The sequence below is a fragment of the Nyctereutes procyonoides genome, unplaced genomic scaffold (genome assembly GCF_905146905.1).
Source record: "Nyctereutes procyonoides isolate TBG_1078 unplaced genomic scaffold, NYPRO_anot_genome, whole genome shotgun sequence".
Taxonomy (NCBI): Eukaryota; Metazoa; Chordata; class Mammalia; order Carnivora; family Canidae; genus Nyctereutes; species Nyctereutes procyonoides.
The window spans coordinates 7,655,180-7,663,854 of NW_026575035.1; the positions used below are offsets into that span (position 1 = coordinate 7,655,180).

Below are 8,675 nucleotides of genomic sequence, written 5' to 3' on the forward strand. Positions count from 1 at the left end.
GATAGAAGATTGCCTTGAGCAAGTTGGAAGGAGGGAGGAGGGAAGTTGTTAGGGGTTGAAATGTGCCCCCCCAAATTCATCAGTTGAGGTCCTAAGAATGCCTTTATCTGGAAATAATGCCATCGATGTAATTAATTAAGATGAGGTCTTTACGGGCATCTGGGGTGGGGTGGGGGGGCTCAGTCGGTTAAGCATTATCTCTTCAGCTCAGGTCATGACCCGAAGTCCTGGATGGAGCCTCGAGTCAGGCTCTCTATTCAGTGGAGAGTCTACTTCTCCCTCTCCCTTTGCCCCTCCCTACTCTTACTCTCTCTGTGTCTCTCAAATAAATAAATAAAATCTTAAAAAAAAAAAAGAAAAAAAAGATGAGGCCTTTAGCGTGGCCTCTGATCCAACATGACTGTGTCTCATCTTTAAAAAGGGAAATTTGAACACTCATACAAGAAGAACACCATGTGGACATGAAGATGGCCATCTGCAAGCCAAATGGAGAGTCCTGGGACAAATCCTTCCCTCACTGCCTTCAGAAGGAACCAACTTGCTGACAACTTGACTTCAGACTTCTGGCCTCCAGAACTGTGGGACAACAAATTTCTGTTGTTGAAGCCAGTTTGTGGTGCTTCGTTACAGCAATCCTAGCAAATTAATCTAGGAATGAAAGAGAATGTGTGTATACATGTTAAAGAATAATCTCCTAAAATGGAATGAACTGGATTGTGAACTGTGAAATGTGAAATAGGTATGGGGAAGGATGGCTGGTCGAAGACGTCCTGAGGAAGGAGAGGACATTGAGCTGTTCCTGGTGCCAGCCAGCAGATGGTGTTGTTGATTGGAACAGCTCTCAGGTAGGGGAGACAACCGGTGGGCCTTTCCAATTTGCCAGGGGCTTGCAAGTGGAGTCGCCAGCAGTGGTAATTGCTGGACATGCAGACAACTGCTAAGCTGTATCCATCATCCTCTGTGATTCCTGGAAGACTGCAAACGGGGACTTGTGGGAAATATTCCTGGTGGTTATAACCAGAGGGGTGAGCAGTGTGGTATGTGGGCATGGAATTAAAACTTTTGCTACATCGGACTACAGTGCAGACTTTTAGAGGATTTGTCACTGTGGCTTTGCCATTCTCTTTGCATAGCATCTTACACAAAGTTAGAAAATAGCCATTCTTTGTGATAATAATTTTTTCCTTTTAAGCATACTAAAAAGAGGCATCGTTTTTTCCTTAAACATTACATTTTTATTTTTTAAAAGATTTATTTATTTATTCATGAGAGACACAGAGAGAAAGAGGCAGAGAGACAGGCAGGAGAAGCAGGCTCCTCTCAGGGAGCCCGATGTAGGACTCCATCCCAGATCCCAGGATCACGCCCTGAGCCGAAGGCAGACGCTCAACTGCTGAGCTACCTGGGCATCCCAAACATTACATTTTTAAGCCAATAGTATGTGCAAAGACTATATTTACATCTACTTAAGTCTTTGAGACATGCTTTTATTTACTTCTTTGAATATTATTAACTGCCATTTTAACATAGAAACTTCAATATCTACATTAAAAAAAGAATCCAACAGTGACCAAGAAATAATAAGTGTTTATAAAATACTTTTGCACAGAGCCCTGTGGTGTCATCATCATAGACCTTATAGCCTATTATACAGATGAGAAAACTGAGACTCCTAGAGTGTAAGCACAAGTAGAAAGTAGCAGAAGAAAACCCCAAACGTAGTCTGTCCAACCCCTGGTTCAACATGCTGTCTCATTGATTAAATGTTTGAGGATTTAAGGAATTGTTAAAATTGCAAATCGAAACCACAGTGAGATATCCCTGCGCCTGTCAGAATGGCCATTATCAAAAAGACAAGAAATAGTAAGTGGTAATGAGGATGCAGAGAAAAGAATCCTGTGTGCTGTGGGTGGGAATGTAAATTGGTGCAGCCACTATGGAAAACAGTATGGAAGCTCCTCAAGAATTTAAAAATAGAACTACTGTATAAGCCAGCAATTAATTCTACTTTGCAGTATTTATCTGAAGGAAATGGAAACACTGACTAGAAAATATATCTGCACCCCCACATTCACTGCAGCATTACAACAGCCAAGACATAGAAACAAGCTGAGTGTCCATCAGTGGATGGATGGATGAAGATATTGTGACACGTATGCATATGTACACACACATATCTACGATGGGATATTATTCGCCCATAAAAAAAAAGAGGAAATCCTGCCATTTGTAACATGGAAGGACATTGGGAGTCTTATACTAAATGAAATAAGACACAGAAAGGCAAATACCGTATGATGTCACATATGTGTGAAATCTAAAAACAAATATAAAAACTGAATTCACAGTAACAAAGAGCAGACTGGTGGTTACTAGAGGTAGAGGGCAGAGGGAAGGCAAAATGGGTGAAGGGGGTCAAAGGTACAAACTTCCAGTTAGGAAGTTAATAAGTCATGGGGATATCACGTAAAGCATGGTGACTACAATTAATTATATTGTGTTGTATATTTGAAAGGCACTACGAGAGTAGATCTCAAAAGTCCTCATCACAAGAAAAGATTTTGTGACAATGAAGAAAAAATTTGAGAAACTGTTAATAGAAAATTATACCACAGGGTTTAATGTCCTCCAGTTTTGTTTTAATGATCGAACTACGTGCTTTTTGTCAAGATATTTATCATAAAGAGCCTGTGAAATTTTAATAGAAATCTAATTGTTGCTTATATAATTAGCTCTGAGTAGAAAAAAAAAAGGAGACTGTTGAGAGTGCACAGAACAGGTTTGAATCTCTCTAGTTTGGGCAAGTTACTTAAAGTCATCAAACTACCATTTCCCTAACTGTCAAAAAGAAACTGTAATACTTGGCCTCAGAAGCTTTCAAAAAATAAGACACATTAAGTATTTAATGTAGTTCCTGGAACCAAATAGTTCTTCATAAATGGTAGCTCCATAATTCATTACAAATAAGAGAGTCACTGGAGGTCTAGCATGCGAAGAACATGTTTTCTCTCAAGCAAATGATGAGGATCAAGGTCAAAGTCCTAATATGCAGCCATGGACTGACTTCACACCCACACAGGGCTGCTGGGCAGTCAGGGAGCATGCTCACTTCCCACTTCTTAGAACTAAATGGAGTAGGAACATTCCTCTGCCTCGAAGGGGCACATTTCTGTCCAGCTTGTCATGTGGCAGGCATTTCTTGGGGCTTTATGCCCTGCACTAAGTGGGAGTTTTGAATGTAGGAAGCAAGAACAGTTTGCTATAAAGATCCCTGCTGTAAAAAAAAAAAAAAAAATATCCCTGCTGTGGATCGGAGGAGGTTATTTTACCGTAAAAGGAGCAAATTACATGACTTCTTTAATGTCATCCAGATGATTTTCTCCTTTTCACTTTTGAAGCTTTGCTTACAATTCCACAACATTTCTTAGCAGCTCGGGCTTAACTTGGCACTATCCATGGCTTCACCCGTCGTAAACAATGCTAGCGGGGCATGAGCTTTCTGGCTGTGCATTTTAATTTCAGAATTCCATTTTATATGAACCCCTTACATATGGATGAATACTATGTGGTTTACAAAGTGTTTAATGGACATTAGTTCACAGAATTTTCGAGCAGATGTATTGACTAGAGGTTGGCCAGACGTATTCTGTAAAGGCCCAGGTAGTAAATATTTTTGGTTTTACAGGCTGTGCAGTTTCTATATGTTGTAACTACTCAGCTCTGCCCTCATAGCAGGAAAGGAGCCCTAGACAATATGCAAACAGATGGGCATGGCTGTGTGCCAATAAAACTTTATTTATGGACACTGAAATTTGAAATTTGTTTCCTTTTCACGTGACGCAAAATAATTTTAGGATTTTTTTTCCTTAGCTCACAGACTATACAAAAAAAGTCACAATTTGTCTATCTTTGCATTAGAAGATTATAGTCAGAATCAGTGTGAGACCTGCTAGAGTCCTTACAGAGCTTCTCAAGGCCCCTCCTTTCTAGCTGAGATTCTGGAGCACAGAGAAATTAAATACTTTCCCCAAAGTCATATAGCTGGTGAGTTATAGTGACAAAACTATTATCCCCATATCCTGATTCAAAAAAAAAAAAATCAGGTTGTTCAAAAACCACAGCGTTCTCCAATAATTGCCATGACTTACACACTTCCATGCAAGCCTCTATGATGAACTTGTAATTAAGCTGTGGGCATAAATGTCTGTCTCCACATTAGCTATTCTGACCTCAGTGGGAGAGACTTGGACTCTGTATGATGACTTCTTCAGCTGTTGCTTGTGGCCTGCTATTCAGGTCAAAGACAACAAGTGAGACCTCTCTCTCATGACTCAAACTGCCATTTAAGTTAAATAGTAGACTTTTTGAGCTAAAAGTGTCCCTCGAGATTTTCTTGGCTCACATCGTAACATTATATGGGGGAAATTAAGATCTAGAGAACCTAAATGTACTACCCAAGACCACTCACTTCCAGAAGCCAGGTCTTTGGACTCCTAGGACAGATCTGTTTCGATAGCACCCTAGTGCCTGACACAATAGTTTATGTAAAAACATGCTATCATTCATAATTAAAGCATGACTTTTGTGTTAAAGTCCAGAGACCAAATATAATAATTACCACTGATTGCCATCTCATTGTTCTATATTAGGCACTACACCAGGCACACATGTACATTGCAGAATGTAATCCTTTCCTAATTTACCTCCACTTTTTGGATCAGGAAGCTGAGGCTTGAAGAGTTTCCAGTAATTTACTCATGTTCCATAGCTAACACGTGATAGAGCCACAGCTCAAATCTACTTTTCTCCTTTCCGATCCACTATCTGCGGTGGAATCGCCGCCAAGATTCAGATTTTTGTGAAAACCCTTTCAGGGAAGATCACCACTCTTGAGGCTGAACTCTCCGATACAATAGAGAATGTAAAGGCCAAGATTCAGGATAAGGGAGGAATTCCTCCTTTAATCAGCAGACTCATCTTTGCTGGAAGATGGGCGTCCTTTGTCTACTACAACATTCAAAAGTAATCTACTCTTGTGTTGAGACTTCGTGGTGGTGCTAAGAAGAGGAAGAAGTCTTACCCCACTCCCAAGAAGAATAAATGTAAGAGAATGAAGGTTAAACTGGCCATCATGAAATACTATAAGGTGGATGCAAATGGCAAAACCAGTCGCCTTCGTCGGGAATGCCCTTCAGATGAACGTGGTGCTGGAGTTTGTGCGGCTAGCCACTTCGACAGACATTGTTGTCTGACCTATTGCTTCAACAAACCAGAAGACAAGTAATTGTATGTGGGTTACTAATACAAGACATGAACTGACAACAACAAAATCTACTTTTCTCTTTAAAATAAAATCTGAGCTCTTCATTCTCCATGGCACCTCTGTTGGGTGATTTTGTTTTAAGCCACAGAAATCCAAACCAAAAAAGGCATAAATTGGAGAAGGACTTGGCACAGGGCACTGCAAAAGGGAAGTGTGACTTCAGGGGCCAACCAGTCCAAGTCCCGTGACTCCTGGCTCTGCCTTCCCTGACTTGCTGGCTAAGATCTTCAGCCGGCTTCACGGCTTCATGTGGGGCACTTTGCATTCTCATTGCCAACCAGTAGGGTAAAGGTGAAACCGGATCACGTATGGAACGAACGTCCGGATGCTGGAACTCTGATGGGACCAATCCCTGGACTAGGCCACAGGCCGAGGGTGGAATTAACCCTCAGAGCCCATCCCTAGAGCTAGGGTGGGGCAATCCACCCCAAAAGATCTGCTATCACATAATGGAGGGAAGGGACACTCCCTCCATACATGAAAATCTGGGTGGTTTAGAAAAAGAAGGGAAGAATGAATGTTTTGGGGGCAGCCAATGAATTTCTTTACCACCTCCATATCCACTCCACATTTATTTAATGGATACCGTCAAAGATGCAAAACTGGCATCATCAACCTTGGCAGTGGTGTTCTTGACCACTTGGTAGAAGCTGGTAAGGGGAGAATTAAATGCTCAAGGTACATTGTGTACACCAATCTTAAACACGTTTCTTTGGATACTTGCCTGCATTTTTGGCATTGTTAAAATGTATATGTATCAGCCTATGAAGGCAGAACCTTCCCCAAAAGTATTCCGTCTTTTCCTGGTGGCTAAATCTGCACTTTCCCCAGAAAAGAATAAAGGGACTAATAGTGACCCAATCCTAGTCTTGTGTGACTAGGATTTTTACAATGACTCTTCGTCTTTATAACTAAGAATTCATTAGAGTCCTATCTCCCACTTGTCCGGCCAGCTCCACCATCCGTGTCCCCATCAACCTCCCAACCTCATCACAGAACACTGCGATAACTTTGCCTAGCGTCTCCGTTAGATGTCAGTCTCCTTAGGAAAGGACCATTTCTTACCCATTTTTGGTCCTCAGCCTGCAGGAGCATCCTGGTGCACAGGAAGTGAATGACCATAACCAAATGAGCAGTGCTGGTTCTGAGGAGAGAGCTGGGCTTGCGCCTGTGGAATACTGGTGAGGTCCTTTAGCCCCTTGGAACCTCCTCTTCCACTAAATGAGAAAATTAACAGCATCTGCCTTATGGGATCAACTGAAAAGTATGCTATAATATGTAAATGATGAAAGTCTATCTCTTTCAATTTCTCATTAATTCTAGGAGGCTCATTTTCTCATATTGTAATGTCTCTAAAACTGAGATCTGTTCTTGCAATGGACTGAACATTCATCTCTCCCTCAAATCCATGTGTTGAAATCTAATGCCCAAGGTGATGGTAGGAGGATGTGAGGCCTTTGGAAGGTGGTTAGGTCATGAGGGTGGAGCCTTCATGAATGAGATCAGTGTTCTTATAAAATAGACCCCACAAAGCTCCCACCCCCTTCTGGATGTGAGGTTACAGGTAGAAGGCAGTGTCTGTGAACCAGAAAGCAGGCCTTCACCATACATCAAATCTGCAGGCCCATTGATCTTGGGCCCCCCCAGCCTCCCTAACCATGAGAAATAAATTTCTGTTGTTTATAAGCCACGCAGTTTATGGTTTTTTGTTATAGCAACCCAAGCAGACTAAGACAATCCTGCAATCCATGCATAAATATGCACCATAACTTATTCGATTATTCGATGGTATTTTTTTTCTTATGTATCATATACCAGATTTTAGTGTTGTGTAAGATAAATGATGACTTCTACAATCGAAGGTGTCTGGTGTTCAACAAAATATGATGCTATTGAGATGCCTGGGTGACTCAGTGGTTGAGCATCTGCCTGTGGCTCAGGTCGTGATCCTGGGGTCCTGGGATCAAGCACCACATTGAGCTTCCCGCAGGGAGCCTGCTTCTCCCTCTGCCTATGTCTCTGCCTCTCTCTGTGTGTCTCTCTCATAAAGAAATAAATAAATTTTTTTTAAATGATACTATTGATAGCCTTGCAGTAGTGCCTCTGACATATTCCCCCAAGCTGGCCTCAGAATCAACTGTTCAGTTTGTCAACCTCCAGAAGGTCCCTCCACATCCCTCACAGCCTTCTGGAAGCTTTTAATAACTCCCGATCCATCCTACATTTTAAATGTATCCAAACGCTCTGGGAAATGATTTGTATTTTCATTTCCCCATATACTAGTTACAGTACTTAGTATAAGCACTTAATCTTGTCTTGACTTTCCATTACCATCTCGCCACCAGCAGCAAACTTGAAGTAATGGGAAGAACTCTGTAATGTTTTGGAAAGAATAATTTTAGTTCTAGTCCCCTTTTGTCACTAATTAGCTACATGTCTAATCTCTGTCATTGGCGACATGCGGGTGCCAATATTTTCCTCACAGTCATGCAAGGTTGAATGAGATCATATATGTGGATGTCCTTTAAAATTACTGCATGCTGGAATCTGAGGAACAGAACGGCCTCTGTTCCCCCTCTGTAATTTTGCCAATCTTGGACAGCTTCCAAAGACAACACTTCAGAAGAAAGGGTGACTTTTAAGGTGCATTTGATGGTTTCCTATATGCACCCACATGATCACTGAGATGATTCCTGCTCTCCAAACATCGACAAGACACGGAAAACAAAGTGACAGATTGTTACATTTGACTGGGCCCGGTTTCCAGTAAGAATGTACACTCCATTGCTTTAAATGTCAGGGTCCCCGCTTCACCCCCCGACTTTGCCCCATCCTGCAGGAACTGTTTCCTTTGCTTGGGCCTGCTAGGAGAGCCTTAGCAAGACAGTACAAGCTTTAACTTGAGACTATTGAATTTTGTTTTTCCAATGTTACTTATCAGACACCAGCAACCTTTTATGTTGGGTGTTAAAGTGGCAATCATTTATTTGTGGTTTTCTCCGACACTTTTTTCACATTGTACTTGTCTCTACTTTGGACACTTTTAAAACCGAGTTTATCTTTTACTTGGTTTTCGCCTTAAATTATGGAATGGGAGTGGAGGGGGCATTAGAATGCTGGTAGAGATGGTGCCCACTTTGTACTCAAATTACACATGTCACCCCATTTCTGTAGATATCCCACAGCGATCTGAAAAGGTGTAGCATTCTGTGTTGGAGGTGAAGACACTGACGGGATGTGTCAGAAATCATAGAATCAAAATGGACCCAAACCACTCCAGCACAGACCGCCCCCCAACACTCTTTTTTTTTTTTTTTTTTTGGTTGTCTAAGTAATAAAGAAAAGGGCATGG

General features: G+C 41.6%; 1 pseudogene; it reads left to right on the top strand.

Moving 5' to 3' along the window:
• The first annotated feature begins 751 nt into the window (after positions 1-751).
• Positions 752-5,284, top strand: LOC129505225 (ubiquitin-40S ribosomal protein S27a-like; annotated as a pseudogene).
• The last annotated feature ends 3,391 nt before the right edge of the window (positions 5,285-8,675 follow it).